This window comes from Gossypium hirsutum, chromosome A03 (genome assembly GCF_007990345.1).
Source record: "Gossypium hirsutum isolate 1008001.06 chromosome A03, Gossypium_hirsutum_v2.1, whole genome shotgun sequence".
Lineage (NCBI taxonomy): Eukaryota > Viridiplantae > Streptophyta > Magnoliopsida > Malvales > Malvaceae > Gossypium > Gossypium hirsutum.
In genome coordinates this window covers 34,273,671-34,296,272 of record NC_053426.1, presented here as the reverse complement: position 1 = coordinate 34,296,272, position 22,602 = coordinate 34,273,671, and positions in this window count along the sequence as shown.

Here is a 22,602-nt window from a genome sequence, read left to right as displayed (position 1 = left end):
TTTATTGTTTGTATCTGCCATTGTATGAATGACATTATCAAACTGATGTTTATTGTTTGTATCTGCCATTGTTTGTATCCTAGCTATTATATTGTATGAATGGAAATATCAAATTTGTTATTTACCTCCTATATTGTATTGGTTATTGTCTATCATTACCTAAGGTTAGGGTTAAAGTATTTGGTTATTGTTTAACATGTGCATGATAGAAATGGTTGTGTTTGTCTTAAATTATTTTTGTATTGGTTATTGTCTAACAGAAATGGTTAAAGTGTTTGCCTATGTTGTATTAAATGGTTTGGTTGTTGTCTACCTTTATTGATGAGTAATTTATTTGGTAGGTTTAATTGATGACAATTTTAATGAGAGTGAAAAAGAAATGTTTGAAACTAATGTGTCTGGTAGTGATGTATCTAAAAGTGATGTGTTTAATAGGATAATGTTTAATTTAGATGGTTTAAACATGGATGATATAGAAGTAGGTGAACTGTGTGATAGTAATGATTCTGAGAGGTTAGATAGTGCACATGAATCTGACTCAGATGGCCAAAATTGACTTGAGTTCAACCCAGACAATGACATAAGTAATCCTAGACTTAAGGTTGGAATGTTATTTAAGTCCAAAGATAGTCTAAAAGAAGCTGTCAAGCAGTATGGTTGGTTGAATAGTTATTTTATTAAGTTTCCCAAAAATGATCTAAAAATGTTAAAGGCAGTCATCAGTGAAAAATGTTATTGGTTCATATGGGCCTCTAGACTAAACCCTAATGACCCTACTGACTAGACTTGGCAAATTAGGAGTTCAAACCCTAACCACACTTGTACTAAAGTCTATAAATATAAGAATGTAACCTCATCTTGGATAGGTCAACATTATAAAGAAAATTTCATTATTGATCCTGGTTATTCTTTGAAACCATTACAACAAGATGTCAAAAGAAATTTATGTTGCCTAGTCTCACTAAAGAAATGTAAGAGGGCTATACTTAGGGCATTTGAATTAATTGAAGGAGCTCATAAGGCTCAATATGAGAAAATTTATGGGTATTTGTTGGAGGTTAGAACCCAAAATGAGGGAACATCAATCTATTATCTGAATAGCAGGTTGTTTCAAAGGATGTATGCCAGTCTGTAGGCATGCAAAGATGGCTATAAGGTTGGTTGCAGGAGGATAGTAGGTTTAGATGGATATTTCTTAAAGGGCTGCTATGGTGGCTACTTACTTGCATCTGTTGGGATAGATGCAAATAATTGCATCTATCCTATTGCATATGTTGATGTCAAAAGTGAAAACCAAGCATCATGGCTCTGGTTCTTAGAGTTGCTCGCAATAGACTTGGAAATTGTGAGCTCATACCAGATATCTTTCATGTTTGATAAACAAAAGGTAAAACTCCATTTGTTTATTTGTTTATGTTGTTTCTATTTAGGGTTTAGGTTTTTTAAAGAATTAAACTATATTTGTTCTATTTGCAGGAACTTTTAGAAGTAATATATATGTTGCTTCCTAATGTAAAAACAAGACAATGTGTTAGACACCTACATGACAATTTCAAGAAAATTGGTTTTCGAACAAATAAATTGAAAGATTTGCTTTAGAAAGCTGCTAGAGGAAACATTCCAAGAGGTTTGATGTCATGGATGAACTGAAGAAAACCAATCAGCATGCTTATGATTGGTTGAAGGAAAAGAACCTTACTCACTAGTCAAGGTCCCACTTCTCAATTAGGAGCCATTCTGACATGTTGGTGAATAATCATTTTAAATATTTTAACAAGGTAAACCCTTATTTTTTTATATTTCTTACTAACCATTAGCAGTTCACTAGTCCTTTATGTTGTTTACTGGTAGATGATACTGGAAGTAAGAGGGAACCTTATTCTGACCATTATGGAAGCAATAAGGACCAAGATTATGTTGCTGATTGTTAAGAAGAAAGAAGAAGCTAAAAAATGGAAAGGAATGTTGTGTCTAACGATTAGGAAAATGCTGGATGTCAATATAAAAAATTCATTGAGGTAAAGTTACCCTTTTTTATCTTTCTGATGCATTTATTTTGCTTTTATGTTGTTGGTCTTATGCTGCTTTAGTGAGTGGTTTTTAATATGTATGCTGTAACGCCCCAATTTTTGGGAATTCTGTGAATGTTGGCAAAATTTCATACTTTGATTTTGTCATTTGTGAGTGAAATTATGAAATAGGACCTATGCGAAAATGTTTGAAAATGCTATAGGCTAATTTGTAGTGGCCAAATAAATAGTAGTGCAAAAATAGGAGGATTTGCATGTCAAACCTCCCATTTTACAAGAAGTGGCTGGCCATCATGTTGTTGAAGACAATATGTGCACTTGATATCCATAATTTATGGTACAAATTGATAAAAAAATTGATAATGGGTTAGGTAAATGTTCCATGATGGGCATGATAAGCATTATGGGCATTTTTTTTATTGACATTATGGCATAGGTATGGCACAAATAATATAGGTTATTTTGTGTCATAAAATGTTGGGTAATAAAATAACAAAAGGATGAAAAGAACAAAGTTTTGTCCATCTTTGTTCATCATAACCGAAAGTTAGAGAAGAGAAAGGAGAGGAGAAAGCTCTTGAGTATTCGGTCATTAGGAGGAGGAAAATTGAAGGTAAGTTCTTGGTACCTTGCTTCTATTTTGAGGTTCATGAGTTCTTCTTGATTCTGCCTTAACTCTTGAAGCATATTTTGGTTTTTAGTTGTGTTGTGAGCATTTAGTCATGAATTAAAATGAAGGAAATGGTTGTTGTTTCATGTTCTTTTGATGAAAAATGGAAGATAGGTGAAGTTGAGCCAAATAAATGAGCATGCATGTGCCTTAGATGCTAAAGGGAAAAATCAACTAACATGTTGTGCTTTAAAATGATGAAATGGTGATTATACTTAAGTAAAATCATAGATATGTGATGATTGATTGGTGATATACATGTTTAAATAACATGCATGCAAGGTATGTGTGAAAGAGTGATTTGGTAATAAATTTGCTTGGGACAACAGCAGTAACGTGACTTTGGAAAATCACCATAAATTGTGGGAGATGAATTAAAAGCTGAATAAATTATGTAATTAAAGCTTATTGAGTCTAGTTTCAAATGAAATAAATAAGAACATATTTTGAATTCTGTACAATAAGAAATTTTATTCGTAATAAAGAGTGGTCAGATTAGTCAGGTATTGATTGGCTAAACCAAAAATTCTGAAAATTTTATGGATAGAAGATATATGAGTCTATTTTCAGGGAAAATTAACGGAACTTGATTTGGAGTTTCGTAGCTCCAGTTATAAATGATTTAGTGACTGTTGCTCAGGAAGACAACTTGCAGTGAAATTATGATTATGTGGTAAACGTTGACAAATTTGTTAATGAGTTGCTTATTGATTTCTTATAAGCTTACTCTGATCTGTAGGTGTGATTGGCCGAATATTGTAAGGGGTTAATACATAGTTCGTATTTGAATAGTTAGATTAACGTGTTAGTAATCCAATTATAGGCAGTTCGTGTGTGGATCTCGTCAGCATATCGTCGCAAACAGGTGTGTAACTAACACCCTCTTATAGACTAGATCGGCACAAGCCGAAATGTCGAAAAGCTGGTATTTTGAGATCTTGCGAGTGTGTGAATGCTCATGAGATTAATAGTTTGATGTATATGGTAAATTAAAGTGATAAGACTGCAGAGTGCGCGATTCTGTGCATTTTGATATTTTTGGGCTTAATGGGCCAAAAACGGGATAATGGGCCAACGGGCCCAAATTGGTAAGAAAACGCGGTAAGTGTTTCTGATCGTACGTAAATGGCTATGTTATGTATGAAAACCTTAAGAATAGTTAAATTACTTGAATACCCCTATGTATGCAAAATTACCATTATACCCCTAGGGTTACTTTTGACTGAAAAGCATGACGATCTAATTCTGTATGATGTATGCCATGATTATATATCTATTGCATGGGGACTTAGGTTATACTATGGAGGAAGCGTCCTGGTGGCTATGCCACAATTATCTGATCTGGTGGCTCTGCCACAATATCTGTATCTGGTGACTTCGTCACAATATCTGGCAGCCTCGCTGTGATTTCTGTGGTGTGTAGCGGTTGGGTGGGTCGAGTAGTCTCCCCACATGGTGTAAGGCTGGTACGGGGGTGTTATGGATGAATTTGGGTTGGGTTTCTGCATAAACATGTAATACCTGTTCTGTTATGGGCCTATGGGCTTCATTCTGAAATCTGTTCTGGGCTAAGGCCAACTTATTCTGTTTCTGTGGTTTGAGCTGATATAGGCTATGGTTGGGTTAATTTACACACTGAGTTTCCCCAAACTCATCCCTTTTATTTTTATCCACGCAGGTAATCCCCAACCATAGTGGGCTTGGAGTTGTGAGGGAATTCGGAGTGGCCACCCATTCTGAAAGTTTGATTTTCTTCTGGTGAACTGGACATCCTTTTATTTACGTTGAAGTTTTGGGTTTTTAAATATAATAAGGCCGCTTAATTATTTTTGATGGTTTTAATATGTATTACTAAGATAGGTATTACTTATTTTAACTATTGAAATTGGATAGCTTTAGGGCGCATTTTCAAAAACAACAATTGATTTCAAAATAACACGACAACAAGCAAAGCTTCCGCAATGAAAGTATTTTTCAAAATTAATCACTTTTCCTAAAAATGACTTAATCAAATCGGTTTCCTAGAAATATCCATGACGTTAAGGTGTGGCAATGGCGGTATGCATGTCTAGAATTGGATCTGAAGGGAGCTTGGTACTTAAGCAGTCCGATGGACTCACCACCTCTTTTTCGGTTTCTTACTTGGTGCACAGCTTCCATGCACTTTAACCTATAATGAAATTATCTTTTAAAACACTAAGTAAGTTTTTCTGGATCAAAAATATAAAATGTTTTGAACGTTTCGATGTGGCATGTCGGATCCGGTCATAACGTCTGGGTCGGGTTTGGGGTGTTACATATGCAGTGTTTTTTAATTTGTTTGTGTATAGTTGTTGGTAGGGCTGGTCACATGCTGTTGACTATTTTTTAATATGCATGCAGTATTTTCTAATCTATTTGTGTATGATTGTTGGTGGGGATGGTCACATGCTGTTGACTATTTTTTAATATGCATGCAGTGATTTTTTTTAAGTGTGTGTGTATGTGTGATTGTTGGTGGGGTTGGACACAATGTTGTTTTAGTAACTATTTTTTAATATTGTTTTGGTGACTATTTTTTAGGTGTGTTCCATCACATGCTGTTGGGGACAGGTATCAGGTTGAATGTGGTCCAGGCAGTTAGCATATGGTGGACTTAGTAGAGAATCCTTGCTCCTGTAGGAATTGGGATATCATTGGCATCCCTTGCATTCATGCACTGGCTGTCATTTATGTAAATGATGAGTTCCCAAATACCTATGTACAAATCTGGTACACTAAGCAAACCCACCTTCACATTTACTCCAACTTCATAATGCTAGTAAGTGGTCTTAAACAATGGGTGTCTGTGCCAAACATGCTCCAATACAGCCTCCTACACTAAGAAAGCCACTTGACAGACCTACTAAGGTGAGAAGGAAAGAACCTAATGAACCACAAACAATAGAAAGGTTGAGCAAGAGAGGGGTTGACATGAAGTGCAGTAAATGCAACAAAATAGGCCACAATAAGAGGAGTTGCAAAGGGGAAGTTGGCCAAAACATTCCAGTAAGTCATCTGCCTTTACTTATTATATTACTTAAATTATGAATTTGGTTCGCGGATTTCACTTGTTCCTATAGGTTAAAAGACACAAACTTAGTGTTCACAACCAAGTGGTTGCCCCAACTCAGTAACAGGCTACTCCAAATCAACAAGAGAGTACCCTAACTCAGCAGGAGGTTGCCCCAACTCAGTCACAAACTGCTCGAACTCATCAACAATCTACCCCAACTCACCAAAAAGATGTTGCCCCCCAAAAAAAGCTCTTATTCAAAAGGAAACCAACCACTATTAGATGGATGCCTTCTACTTTAGAGTCATTTATGATAGACTAATGATGACATTATGAACATTTAACGTTTTGAAATTATGTAAATTTGTCTATGCCTGGTACTAATTTATTAACCTAGGCAGATTACTTTTTGTAAATTTTTCTATGATTGCTACTGTTATCTAAACCTAGCCATATAGTCACTTAAATTTTCTGTAAATTTGCCTACAATTCACATTTTTTTCAATTGTGTTGAATTGTAGGCAAATTTGACAATAATTTGCCCTTCCTTCCTTTTGTAAGCAGTTTGACATTTGTCCTTAATATATGAGCATTGATCCATCCAATTTGGAAATGAAGTCAAATGTGTGAGAATTGAGAAATAAAAATGTTTCTCTTCTTTTTTTTTTTCATATGTTTTATCTCTTGTAACATATGAGCATTGAGAAATACAAATGAAAGGAAATGAAGATTAAACATTCTTTCAAGTCTTTCAACTTTGAAATGAAATCAAATATTACAAAACAACTTTCTAACCACATATTCTCCCATTTCAAGTCTTCCAACTTTGAAGTTTGTAAGCAACAACAACATAGCTAGTTAGCCATGTATACCAGTAGTATACTAGCAACCATGAATGAATAACAAAACATTATACCAGCACCAACATTACAAAACATTAGTTGGTTTCAGTGCTAACAACAATATAAGCTAATTTAGGGTTTAAAAAATAACGACACAATTACAAATACAAGTTCCAAAAACCATGTTTTTCTCTCCCCCTACTTGAATCCTCCAATGTCCTCACTTTTTTCAGAAGACCCAACAACACAATTCGTGAATGAGGTGTCAATGGTGGATCAAATCAGGTGAAAAAATGACATAGTTTTCAAAACCCACTTCCAAATTTCTTACACCCAAAAAACCTCCTACATGTGTTGTCATTAGACCAAGACATGTTTAATTTGGATGAGTTTCCATAATAGCACACCAGAATCACTCCAGGCATCTCCATTTTTTCTCTTCTCCTTTTTCTTCTCCTCCTCCTCTTATTCTTCTTCTTCTTTTTCTCTTATTATTCTACTGCTCAAACCCTAAATAGTTGCTAATATGGTTGTTTAAATTAGTGCTAACTGGCCAGCTAGACTGTTAATGACACCAAGCAAGTCGTCATCTACCATGTCACTTTGTCATTATTTTTGTAACGGAAAATGGAAAAAAGGACTGTTTTGTCATTTTCAAAAGTTGAGTAACTGAAATGAAACCTAAGTGACTATTTTGTCAACTACCCCGAAGTTGAGTAACTGTTGATGCAATTTACCCTATAATAAATAATGAAACTAATAATATTAGTCATTTAATAAAATGGTATATTAGTCATTTCTTAACTGAGTTGGTCCCCTTAACCAACTCAATTAGAGGTTTTATTAATAATGAGAGAAAACATTTTATGTTAAAAGTTAAAATTTTTTTTAAAGTTTACTTAAATTTTTTTTAAAGTTTACTCAAGAATTATTATTTATGTAGTGATAAAGAATTTGTTTATAAATTTATTAAATATAAGTTCAATCCCTAAACATGTTAAATTTTATTTTATTTTTATTTAAAAATTACATAAAAATATAAAAAATAAAACAAAAGGGTCATCAAAATTATAATAGTAATCATTTAATAAAAAAATATATTAACCATTTCTTAATTGAATTGATACTCGATTAATCCATAACATCAACTCTAAAATTATTATTGAAGTGGTGAATCCATCAAAGTTTGAAGATCAGAAAGAATGAGTAAGTAATTCTCAAGGAACTATGCATAGAAAACGAAAGTTTTCCCAAGGAAATTAAAGTCATCGATGGGTATTCACTTTATATTTCAAAGACGAGACAGCACTAATATAGCAATAAATTTAAATTGTTGCAATGTCAAACAATCCTGGAAATAAGAAACTTCCCAAGACTTGCATTCATACTTCTGTTGCCACAAATGAAGCGTGTCTAGAATTGGTAGAAAAGTATATTCCAAATTAAAAAATATTTGTAATTAATTAATATAAGCACATACTCATAGAAAACTTAGCATTTTTTTTATAATCCAAAGTATTTTTATCTATTTTACAATATAAAATTAATTTTCTTTGTGTTAGAAATAATATTTAGATAAAGTTTTTTCTACAATTATGACTTCATGACTCGAACAGGGCAGAGAGAAGGGTAGACTATATGGCCTTACCTAGACTTGTTCATGATAGCCTAGCCTAAAAGCCAGCTTAAAATGTGGGAGGGTTTAGGTAAAAATAGAGGTTCGAAAAATAGACTTGGACAAAAAAATAAGGTCCGTTTAAAAAATAGGTCGGGCCTCGGGTAAGATATTTTTGGCCTGGGCTCGGCCCAAATTCACTAAAGGATAATTTTTTTTATTTTTAATATTATTTTCTCCCTATTTTGCTACCATTTTACTATTATGTTGCTACTATTTTGTTGTTATTGTTTGGATATTGTATAAAACTTATTTTATTGTTTAATTTATTATTATTTTAAAGATATTTGTTAATTTATTATTATTTTAATGGCATTTGCTTGTTAAGTTGTATCTATGTTATTTATTTTCAATTTTTTAGAAAATATTTATTTTGATTTTTTAGTATTTTTAATGTATTATATATTTTTTAAAATTATATAAAAATAATATAAAAATTAATATGGGCGGGCCGGGTCAAGCTCAGGCTCAGGTTTTAATATTTTTATCCGAGTCGAGCTTGGGTAAAAGTTTAGGCCCATTTTTGGGCCTGACCTAGGCCTAGTAAATGAGCCTAAATTTTTAGTTGAGCCGGTCCGGCCCATGCATACCTCTAGCCTTGCCTCCTAAAAAAAAAAGAAAAATTGTTTTGGTCAATGAAAATAATTGCATTTTGAGCCCCATATTTTTTATTATTTTTTGCCCCTAATTCAGTTTTCTTCCCCCCCCCCCCAAAAGCACATATTTGATGGATGCTTTGGAAATAAACCAATTGGCTAGGGTTTACGAAATTTTCCTTGCATTTTTTCAAAAGTCTATGGGGATAAAAAGATTATGTTTTCGACTTTTATCTCAAAAATTTTATATAATTAATAAGTATTGAGTGTAGTAGTAAAACATATTATATTTATAAAGAGAAAATTGAAATTCAAACTCTAAAAATAACATTATTGAAAGAAACAACTATAAATAATAAAATCATTAATCTTTATACAAAACTTTAATTCCAAAAACAAATTAACCCTCATTAATTAAATGGTTTTATGTTATTAAAAATAAAATTTTAGATGATTTAACATAATTTTATTTTTGAAAAGTATAGAATTATCGAATTTCTATAAAATAATATAATAGCAATTCCTCATTAATTGATTTTAATTTAAAGGTAATTTTATAATCTATATCATATAATATAATATTACAAGGGTTTTAGGTTTTTAGCGTGTTCAAAATTTAAAATTTTGACATGTGGCAAGGAAAAATGTAAGTGTTTATGAGGGGAAAATTGCAACAAAAACCATTTCTCCTTTTTTGTTTAATTTTAAGTAATTGGTCTTTCCCATTTGCGGCCTTTTTATATATATAATATAAAAATATCTAAAATGGTACATCACCCCAATTAATTATGAGAATGGGGTGTTTCGGGTGGTAGAGGGTGGTGCACCCTAGGTTCTGATACAAACAACTGATAGTTAAAAAAATAATTGTTTAATGGTGCAATCTTGTTGATAGGCAACACCAAATTATTTTTCCCATATGGTTTCAATACGTGAGTTAAATATGAGTTTGAGTGATAGTGTCCATGGGAAAGGTTGCACCAATAAGTTTGAATGGCGGTGCCCATGAAAAAGACGACACCATTTGTTATCTTATTGTTTAGAAAGAATTGAATAAATTCCCATAGTAACCAATCATCCAAATTTATATAATCATGTTATTGATATCATCATGATTCATGATGAATCATTGTGTCTATTCAAAAGTTAAAAAACTAGAATTCTTAATTATCGATGTATATATAAACATAACCTCATGCATAGTTAAAGTTTTTGAACTGACCCACACGCAAATAGCATCTAATATTGTTGTATATATTACTGGAAATTTGAAGACCAAAACTGCTGTTTATTTACATATAGACACAAATTACCTTCAATGGAAGCTCCTCAAAGCATTGCTCCACGCTTACTTTCGTTTTAGCACTGCATTCAAAAAACATGGATTCAACAGGATAACAATTGGTGCTGCGTTTCTCATGGGAACCACTATCCAAACTCATTGGTGCCGCCTTTTTCATGGGCAGTATTGCCTAAACTTATATTTAATCTATGTATTTTAACCATATGGGAAAAATATTTTGGTGCTGCTTATCAATAAAGTTACACCATTAAAAAAATTGTAAGTTACACCATTAAAAAAATTGTTTTGTTTTTGTTTTTTTTTTTAAACTGACAACTGTTTGTGTCAGAACTTAGGGGTGGTATCACCACCCCAAACACCCCATTCCCGTAATTATTCGGGGTGGTGTACCATTTTAGATATTTTTATATTTTTATATTATATATGTAAAAAAATTTAATTTGTTTTTATACAATAATTCAACTTATAATTTTACATAATAACTCACGGTAATTTTAAAATCTTTTAAAAAAATAAATTTAAGTTTATTACTTTTTTTATAAATTAAATATAAAATTAAAATAGATTAAAATATTTATATTTTAAAAATAATTTGAAAATATTTTTATTTAAATTTAATATAATACCATATCATGATTTTAAAATTAAACTTATATATTAAAAACAATAACATTAAATTATAAATACTGACTAATCCCACTCCATTTCACCATCCTGATTTAACCTAATTTTTACAGCTTAATTTAGGTTTATAATTCAATTAAAAATACCCACTACCAACCATTTCACCATCTAAGATCACTGTCATCAATCCCAACATTGATTAATCCAACTTTTCTTCACATTTTTTTTTCTTTCTATTTCCATCTAACTTATTCCCACATTATCATCCACGGAATCCCTCTCATATCATTACTTTCTTCTTAGCTTTAACCATTTTTTTCCTCCTTTCCAAGCTCCAATTTTTGCTTCAGCAAGCATCTTTACTTTTCTATTAACCAATTTAACTATGATTTGTCATATTTTATTAATTCTTAGTTTCTCACTACCAACACTAGATTTGAGTTTATTTTAAAACATTGGTTTTATTATTTTAATCTACAATCTTTATATATTTAAAATTTAGTATAAATTACATCATTAGTCACTAAATTATGGGTAAATTCTCGTTTTAATCACTTAACTAAAAAAAAGTTACAATTTTTTTTGTTGAACTATTTAAAAAGTTTTATTGAAGTCACTGGACTGTTAAAATCGATATTATATGGCTTTCTTTGTTCGCACTGTTTGGACTAATCAAAAGCTCTCTTTCCTCTTCGTTTCTACAGTTCGATTTTTTTTATGAAATAGCTTTGAATGTCATGAATTTGCAAACCAAAATTCAAACAACTTTTCTCATTGATCCCTAACACTAATCGATAGATCGACTTAGATCTAAGATATGTTTTTATGCTCGTCGATGAGTACTGATTCACTGTGCCAATCATTGAATCGTCACTTGGAGCTTGTTCGCGAAATTTTTAAAAAAAATAAAACTTAACATCCCAATTATTTAAATAAAACTTTTGAATAGTTTAGTGTCTTAAATGAAAATTTTTGAACAATTCAATGATCAAATTGTAACTTTTTTAGTTAAGTGACTGTAGAAGCCCAAATTGCCCGGGCTCGATTTCATCAAAACCCAACCGAACCTCTAAACCCACTAAAACCCTTAACCCATGACCCATTTACATCTACCCAAACCCATTACAAAACCCAAATATTAAACCCAATTCAAAAGCCCATTAAGCCCCCCCCCAAAAAATCTAACCAAAAAAAAAAGAAGAAAAAAGAAAAACCTAACCCCCCAAAAAAAACTAAGAAACCCTAGCCACCTAACCACTTTCCCACTTGCCCCATTTTTCCTCCCATTTTTTATATCCATTGTCTACCACCACCACCTACAAAATAGAAAAAGAAATAATAGAAAATCATGTAAAAGATGGCTATAAAAAGCCATTCAAAAATCATGTAAAAGAGGAGGGGGATTTTACAAAGATTGAAAAAAAAAACACAAAAATCTCTTCAAATTTTGAACACAAAAGAAACATCAATAAAAAGGTTACATCTTTTTCTTTTTTCCTCTTCTTTCGAATCTTTTTTTTTCTTTTTTTTGTGTTGTTTTTTTTTCTTTCTTTATATATACATATATTGTTAAAAAAATTTTACATTTTCCGGCCACCGTGGGCAGTGGCTGGCGGTGGCCGACGACGGGCGGCGATCGACGATCGACCAGTGACCGACCCCCCTTGGCCGGATTTCCTTTCCCCCCTCCCTTCTCTCTTCTTTCCCCCTTCTTTTTTTTAGGTATTTTATATATATTATGTATATATTTTTTAATGCCATTAGTTATATATTTCTTATGTATATATTCTTAAATACTATAATATACATATATATATTAAATACCATATTGTGTATATATTATTATTACAAATTATTACTATTGCTAGTATTATTATAACTATTATTATATTAGTGTATATTTTATGTACATATGTATATATATATTTTTGCACATATCATTATTTTATATTATTGTTGTAAATTTTTTATGTATATATTTTTTATGTACGTTTCCTAATATTTTCTTTTATTGTAGATATTATTATTACATACTTTTATTATATGCATATATATATATGTATTTTTATGTACATATTATTATTTTATATTATTATTACCAAATATATCATTTTTCCTATTTTATTATTAGTACATGATTTGTTTTTATTTTGTAAATATCATTATTATTGTTATTCTAATATTCTAGTATTCCATGTTAATATTTTTCATTAATGATATCATTTTTTTGCGTCCTTTATCTATTTTTAATTTCTCACTTTAGGAATATTTTTTCTCATGTTTTAATTAATTTCAAAAATAAGGCAATGTACCGATTTGATATTAAGCCATCGATTTCATCGCTATGTTGGGTGAAATTCGTCGGCTTGTGTTAAAAAATGGGACACCCTTTCTAAAAAAAAATCGAAAACTAAAAATTCTCATTTTTCAATTGGATCACGATTAAATATTATATTGAACTCGTATTTTTGAAAATCAAGTCAACAAATGTTTATGAGATACCAATTTTGGGCGTCGCGAGGGTGCTAATACCTTCCTCGCGCGTAACTGACTCCCGAACCCCAATTTTTCTCTGAACTTTCACGTAGACCTAAATTTGGCCTTCCTTTTGTTTTAAAATAATTTTATTAGGTGTCCGACCACACCTATAAAAAAAGGATCGGTGGCGACTCCCTTTGCTAATAAAATCAAAAGTTGGTTTTCAAATGTTTAATAAATCGCCACAATTAGCGACCAAGCGAAACTAAATTTTTTTTACGTCGCTACAGCTGGCGACTCCACTGGGGACCTCCATTTTTGAGAGTCGAGTTGAATTAAACGCGTGTTGTCAAAATTTTCAAATTTCCGTGTTCAAATTGATATTTAATCATGATCCTTAAGTTTTGTTTTCGAAAAAATCATACATACGTATCTCCTAATTTGTTTTATCTTTCGTTTTAGTTTTGTAGTTTTAAAATAAATGGAAGGATTGCAAGTTTCTCCCACACACCGTGCACTTGCATTTTGCATAACATAAGCTCTCTACCCGGGCTCTGTCCGTTTAAGTGAAAGTAAACGCTATGCCTTCGTGAGTTAACTCGTCCCTCCGCACAGGCTAGTGAATACTTTCGGGTTACATATGACTTATGCTTTCGTGAGTTAACTTGTCCCTCCGCATAGGCATAAGTAAATGTAATCCCCCGAATTGAACTCGTGAGCCTGTGATAGGTTATGACCGAGACTTCATGCTAATCTTAGCAGATGGTAGTACGAGCAATTCGAGTACTTGTCTAGAACCAAAACCGCATATAGTGAACCATACGAGCCACCCAACTAGAGCCATGCTGAACCTCCGCTCGTTTAGTAGTCACCGAAATAAGTACACGGGAAAAGCACATCTTACCTTCTATTTCTTTTACATTTGTGCTTTCTAAGCAAGGGAATCGAGTCCACTAGACCAAGTAGCTTAATTTGTTAGATTTTCCACAGTTTTTCTCTATTTATATGTGTTGCGCTAACCAAGGTCGTTTGTCTGTATTTTTATTTTTCATCATGCATCGAAGGCATCTTGTTAGGAAGGTGTTGATTAGAGATTGGTTGCCAAAAACGGGTTTCTAATGGAGGAGTCAATTATACGAGTGACCGAAATGTTGTGTAATACTCCTTTGATTAAGGAAATGCCTAAATAGGGGCTATCTTGAAATTAACACCAAATTTTTGCATATTCATTCATGACTGACATTCATTTGACATTCATGCATTCATTCATACATTGCATATCCCATACTCGGTCGCTGAAGATAAAATATATAATTCGCAGTTGTAATACCACAAGACTGGAACCACGTCATCCGTATAAAACGCGCCGACAAGCTAGAGTAATGGAGGCTGAATTCAATGAGAGAATTGAAAGGATGGAAAGGGCTCAAAAGGAATTACAAGAGCAACTGGCCAAATCGCAACAAGAAACGAGAGACCTAATAGTGAGATCTCAAGAGGAATCACTCGAGCAAAGAGATCAGATGGCCAAAATGATAGAGATGATGACAACTTTGGTCAAAGGAAAAGGACCCGTGCAGAACCCCGATGTTATGGAACCTCAGTCAAGAATTCACCACGATCAGGATCCACTCTATCCCCCCGGGATTCACTCCACCACCCGCATATACAACACAAAGAGGGTATACTCAAGGGGAACCCACAGTCTTGGAACAACGACCTATGCCACCTGCTCCACCCACTAATCTGGGGCAAGGAATATTCGTGTCGAACCTAGGGGCAAGCCCTGTTGATCTACTAGTTCCAGATCTGGACGACCCAGCAGAGGTAGCCAAGTTGAAATTGGATAATCATGATGCAAAATATAGAAGTCTAAAGGAAAGACTCAAAGCAATAGAAGGCACTGAAGTCTTCTTCGCACTAGGTGCCAAAGAACTTAGTTTGGAACCTGATCTAATCTTGCCTCCGAAATTCAAGGCGCCTGATTTTGAAAAGTATGATGGGACAAGGTGCCCAAAAGCACATCTCATCATGTTCTATCGAAAAATGACCGGTTATTTGAACAAGGATAAGCTACTTATACATTGCTTTCAAGATAGTCTAACAGGGTCAGCTCTTCGGTGGTACAACCAACTCAGTAGAGAAAAGATTCGATCCTGGAAGGACTTGGCGTCAGCATTTTGCGAGCAGTACAAGCATGTGTCGGATATGGTGCCAGACCGGATGACCTTGCAAATGATGGAGAAAAAGCCATCAGAAACCTTCAGACAGTATGCGCAGAGATGGAGAGACGTCTCGGCCCAAGTGGAACCCCCACTAACAAAAACGGAGATAACCGTTCTCTTTATCAACACCTTAAAGGCGCCATTTTATGACAAATTAGTGGGAAGTGCCACGAAAGAGTTTGCGGATATTGTAATATCTGGCGAGCTCATAGAGAATGCCGTCAAGAGCGGTAGAATAGAAGGCTCAGAAGGTTCAAAAAGGGCAGCACCTATGAAGAAGAAAGAACCAGAAGCCCACATGGTGGGAATAGGAAGTCGTTATGCCTCTAATCCATATCCGAACCAACACCGACCTCGAAATTATCCACCTCTAAATTTCTATTATCCCCCTCAAAACCCTTATTACCAAGCACCACCTTCTTCCTATCCCGTTTACGCCACGAACAACCAAAGACCCATCACCTCATTCCCACAAAACACTATACCCGCTCAAAGCCAACCCAGAAATGAACCAAAACCAGCAAGGCTCAATCCCGAGAGACAGTAATTCACCCCTATTCTTATGTCGTACGGGGAACTGTACCCAAAACTTCTGGAGAAGCAATTAATATCTCCCCATTACATGGCACCCCTTAAACCTCCATACCCGAAATGGTACGATCCAAATGCTAGTTGTGCATACCATGCTGGGAACCAGGGGCACTCTACGGAAAACTGCCTGGCCTTCAAAAGGAGAGTTTAAGGACTTATCAATGCGGGTATTCTGCGATTTGATGGCACTGGCGGTACATCCGGGAACCCATTCCCAAACCACGCCAAAAGGAATGTGAGCGCAGTAGGAGAGGAGGACAAACGAAAAAGTAGAAGACAGGTTTCTGAAATAAGAACACCTCTACAAAAAATCTGGGAGGTGCTAGTTGAAAAGGGTTCGCTTTGTCATCTTAACAGAGTATTCGAGGGAAGGAATACAAAAGATCCAAGTTTTTGCGAATTCCATAGTATTGAGGGGCACGATATCCAATCCTGCGAAGAGTTCAGGAGATTACTGCAAAATATGATGGACAATAAGGAGATTGGGATTTTTTATAAAGGCGAAGAGGCCAATGAGAAAGAAGTATGTACCTCCGACAATTAATCGTCAAATTGTCCGTATAGCGCCGACCGACCGTTAATAATTTATTATGACGCGAAGAAGGAACCAGTGAAACCAAATGTGATAATCGAGGTACCATCTCCTTTCCCCTACAAGGACAATAAAGCAGTACCATGGAAATATGACGTTAATATTGTCACACCTGAAGATGAAAAACCCAAAGCCATGACTGGAAGCGTTGGGGAAGTAGGTCATTTCACTCGTAGCGGAAGATGTTATTCAAAAGAGGTCGAATCAGTAAAGAATAGTGACTTGAAATAGAAAGGAAAAGCACCGATGCATGTGACTGAAGATGAGTATGAAACTGTGCCTGAACAAGAAGCTAAAAAGCCTGTGGACGAGGAAGAAGCACAGGAATTTTTAAAATTTATCAAGCACAGTGAGTACAACGTGGTAGAACAATTGAGTAAGCAGCCAGCACGAATCTCGGTATTATCTTTGCTGTTGAATTCAGAACCACACCGGAACGCTCTGCTGAAAGTGTTAAATCAAGCTTATGTGGCAAACAATGTATCCGTTGAAAAACTGGATAGGTGGGTGAACAACTTAAATGTGGATAATTTCATTTCTTTTAATGATGATGAAATACCGCCCAATGGTAGAGGCTCAGTGAAAGCATTGCATATCACAACCCGTTGTAAGGGCTATATAATACCGAATGTGCTCATCGACAATGGATTGACACTCAATGTCATGCCTTTAGCCACACTTTCTAGGATTCCGATGGATTTGTCCTATCTAAGGCCTTGTTATTCTACAATAAGGGCATTCGATGGAATAAGACGAGAAGTTATGGGAAAAATTGAGATCCCTTTAGAAGTGGGTCCCTACATATACGATGTTGAGTTTCAAGTCATGGACATTACACCATCATACAATTGTCTCTTGGGAAGACCTTGGATCCATTCTGCTGGAGCAGTCCCATCATCCCTCCATCAAAAGGTGAACTTTATCATGGATGGCTGTTTGGTCACTGTCAAGGGAGAAGAAGACATTGTAGCATCTATTTCTGCTGACGCACCATATATTGAAGTGAGTAAAGACGCTCTGGAATGTTCCTTTCGATCTCTTGAATTTGTCAATGCCACATTCGTCGCTGAGGGAAACAAAATTCCCGAGCCAAAACTGTCGAGAAATACCAAGATGGGTGTCAAGTTGACTATAGGAAATGGAGCCCGAGCAAGGAAAGGTTTGGGAAGGTACCTGCAAGGAATAGTCAGGGCTCTAAAGCCAGTACATCACAAGGCCCGATACGGTTTGGGGTTATATCCGGACATGCGTCAAAGGAGAAAGCAGTGGAAAAAAAGATCAAGAGAGAAGGATTACGAGAACTTTGGGCCGAGAAGTAGAATGGGAGCCCATAATATACCCTCCTTTGTCAAAAACATTTACATCTGCGGGAATGATATACCCCAGACAGGATAATATACAAAGCACGCTGTTTTTAATTGAAAGAGGTCTTCAGAATGTCAGTATAAATGTCATTGACAAAGGAAGAGAGGCTATTAAAGATGTTTCAACGATACGCCATTGTCCTCCTGGTTTCATGTTGAACAATTGAACTGTCGAGGACTTTCTTGTAGTTTATAAGTCTTCAGAGTAATGCTCAAACATTAACCCTCTATTGTGTCCTTAGATATAATAGAACTCTTTTGTAAGAGCTTGCATTCACTCTTTATCATTTAAATGAATATCAATGAAGATGCATTTTATCACGATCTTTCGCATTATCACTAATTTCATAATCATCTCCTCATTTCATAGCCTATCTATACATTTGCCTCATACCATGCCATAACATTTCGTTTGTTAGTTCCAATACTTGGATGCCCCTCTATAGTTTCCTTTTCCATTCAACTTTTAGGTGCTCAGATATCAATGACATGAACAAACCCGTTACGAGTCCTGAAATCGATTTTGAGAAGGCTGTTTGTTTAGGAGAATTCGAAGCCGAAGAAAATGCTGAAGACTATGTCTCGTCTCCTGACTTGCTAAGAATGGTGGAACAAGAGGATAAACAGATTTTGCCTCATCAAGAATCTGTTGAAACAATAAATCTGGGAACTGAAGAAAGGAAGCAAGAAGTGAAGATTGGGACTTCTATTTCATGGGGCACTAGGCATAATTTGATTGCTTTGCTCCGCGAGTAAAAAGATGTATCCGCATGGTCATATCAGGACATGCCAGGATTGGATGAAGATGTAGCGGTCCATAAGCTCCCATTAAAGCCAGAATGCAAGCCCATTCAACAAAAACTAAGACGGATGAGGCCTGAGATGTTGTTGAAGCTAAAAGAGGAAGTCAAGAAGCAATTTGATGCTGGTTTCCTACAAGCCTCCAAATATCCAGAATGAGTGGCTAACATAGTCCCGGTGCCAAATAAAGACGGTAAAGTACGAATGTGCGTGGATTATCGTGACCTGAATCGAGCAAGTCCTAAAGATAATTTTCCCTTACCACACATTGATACGTTGATGGATAACACAGCAAAACATTCATTGTTTTCTTTCATGGACGAATTCTCGGGGTATAATCAGATCAAGATGGCCTCTGAGGATATGGAAAAAACTACCTTCGTAACAATGTGGGGAATATTCTGCTACAAGGTGATGCCATTTGGGTTAAAGAATACTGGGGCAACATATCAGAAGGCTATGGTGACGTTATTCCATGACATGATGCATAAAGAAGTAGAGGTATACGTCGACGATATGATTGCTAAATCCCGAGGGGAAGAAGAGCATGTAGTGAACCTGAAGAAATTGTTCGACAGACTGAGAAAGTTCCAGCTAAAGCTCAATCCGGCCAAATGTACGTTTGGGGCTACCTCGGGAAAATTGCTGGGCTTCATTGTCAGTGAAAGAGGTATCGAGGTTGATCCGGAGAAAATAAAAGCTATTCAAGAGTTACCACCTCCACGCACACAAAAGGAAGTCAGAGGATTTTTAGGGAGATTAAACTACATCGCCTGATTCATCGCTCAACTTACCAACCGATGCGGCCCAATTTTTTGGCTTCTTTGAAAACATAACCCGGGAGAATGGAATGAGGAATGCCAGGTGGCTTTTGATAAGATAAAACAATATTTGTCTAGTCCTCCAGTACTAGTACCGCCAACTCCGGGAAGACCATTAATTTTGTATCTGACAGTGTTCGAAAATTCAATGGGTTGCGTACTGGGGCAACATGACGAGTCAGGAAAGAAAGAAAAGGCGATCTACTACCTCAGTAAAAAGTTCACTGAATATGAGGCAAAGTATTCATCCATTGAAAAATATTGTTGCGCTCTGGTTTGGGTAGCTCGGAGACTCATGCAATACATGTTGTATCATACGACATGGTTAATTTCAAAGCTAGATCCAATAAAGTACATGATGGAATCACCTGCACTCTCAGGAAGAATGGCACGGTGGCAGATCTTACTATCAGAGTACGACATCGTCTATGTGAGTCAAAAGTCAATAAAAGGAAGCGCAATAGCTGACTTTTTGGCGACCCGAACAATGGATGAATATGAGCCATTGAGATTTGGATTCCCGGACGAAGATTTGATGTGCATTATAGAAAAAGAATGCGAATCACCAAAAGAGAAGTCATGGAAGATGAGCTTTGATGGTGCATCAAACGCATTGGGGCACGGGGTTGGAGCAGTCTTAGTATCACCAGAAGGGAACCATTACCCACTCACTGCCAGGTTGAACTTTTTCTGTACTAATAACATAGCGGAATATGAGGCATGTATCATGGGACTTCGTGCAGCTATTGAACGAAACGTCAAAACTTTAGAGGTATACGGAGACTCAGCCTTGGTGATTTACCAAATCCGTAGAGATTGGGAAGTGAGAGACTTGAAATTGATTAAGTACAGTAATTTAGTAGCTGAATTGATCAAAGAATTCAAAGAAATAACTTTTCATTACTTCCCACAAGAAGAAAACGAATTGGCTGATGCCCTGGCCAGCTTGGCTTCAATGTTCAAAGCAAGTAAAGAAGCAGAAATAATGCCCCTCAAAATGAGCATATACGAGGTCCCTGCACACTGTTGTAGCATTGAGAAAGAGGCAGACGGACGGCCATGGTTCCATGATATCTTAGAATATATCAAGAATCAAAGCTATCCCGAACAAGCAAATGAGAACGACAAAAGAACAATCAGAAGAATGGCAGCGGGATTTGTTCTTGATGGGGATATCCTATATAAAAGAGGAAAGGATCAAGTACTTTTGAGATGCGTGGATGATGTTGAAGCCAGAAAGATACTTGAAGATGTCCATGAAGGAATCTGTAGGACACATGCCAATGGTTTCAGTATGGCCAGAAAGATTATGAGACTCGGTTACTACTGGTTGACGATGGAAAGCGACTGCATTAGTTTTGCCAGAAAATGCCACAAATGTCAAATCTACGGCGATAAAATTCATGCAGCCCCTTCGCCCCTTCACGTCATGACTTCTCCGTGGCCTTTTTCTATGTGGGGCATGGATGTCATAGGGCCTATTTTCCCGAAAGCTTCTAATGGACATCGATTCATTTTTGTGGTCATTGATTACTTCACAAAATGGATAGAAGCCGCTTCGTTTGCCAATGTGACGAAGACTGCAGTTTGCAGGTTTTTGAAGAAGGAAATCATTTGTCGATATGGTTTGCCTGAAAGAATCATTTCAGATAACGCCATGAATCTGAATAACAAGATGATGAAGGAAGTATGCGAGCAATCCCAAATAAAGCATCATAACTCCTCGCCCTATCGCCCAAAGATGAATGGGGCTGTTGAAGTAGCCAATAAAAATATTAAGAGGATCCTTGGGAAAATGACTGAGACGTTTAAAGATTGGCACGAGAAGCTTCCATTTACTTTGTTTGCATATCGCACATCTGTACGAACATCTACGGGAGCAACTCCTTTCTCTCTGGTTTATGGAATGGAAGCTATGCTACCTATCGAGGTTGAGATCCCTTCTCTACGAGTCTTAATGGAATCAAAGTTAGAAGAAGCAGAATGGGTACAAGCTCGATATGATCAGCTGAACCTCATTGAAGAAAAGCGTCTCAGGGAAATTTGTCACGGGCAGATGTACCAAAAAAGAATGATAGCAGCCCATGACAAGAAGGTACGACCAAGAGAATTCCATGAAGGAGAACTCGTGCTGTAAAAAATTCTCCCAATACAAAAAGATCTGCGAGGGAAATGGGCACTAAACTGGGAAGGACCGTACATCGTAAAGAAGGCATTCTAAGGAGGAGCTTTGATCCTTACCGAGATGGATGGGAAAGAGTTGTCGAATCCAGTAAACTCAGATGCTGTGAAGAAATATTATGTTTAAGATGAAAACCCGAAAAGGGCATCTTAAAAAAAAAAGGATCAAGACGAAAACCCGAAAAGGGCGTCTTGATTAGTACAAAAAGATTTGGATGAAAACCCGAGAGGGCGTCCTAATGAAACAAACCTGGCGATCGAACGATAGGTCAAGCAGTGAGGCTACAGTATTTGAAGCATTTCTGAAAGCTCGAAATCTTCTACGCAAGAAGCCGCGCTCGAAAAGATTTTTGATTGAGGAACGAGGAAGAGTTCATGTGTTGAATATCTAGAGCATTTGTATCCGTTGAATACGATCCTTTCTTTCTTTTTGACATTTTTTACTCTCATTGGTTAACTTGCTTTGTTTGCCACATTTGAAATAGATGAATATGAAATATCATTTTTGTCCCTATCTGACCTTTTTCATGCATCTCATTATGTGTTTATTTACATGATAAATGGTGAAATGACATACTCTAAACAAAAGAAATGTTAAGCATTACCTAGATGAAAATTTGATAAGCACAAGAGTCTCAAAGTAAGAACAAAGTTCAATCGGGGGCAGAAGAGTGATATCTGAGAAACGTCAATTACTCATGAAGCTTGAAGACAGGTATAAAGCCTGAAGAGAAAGTCGAGAATCAAAGCAATGAACACAGATCCTCAACAATCG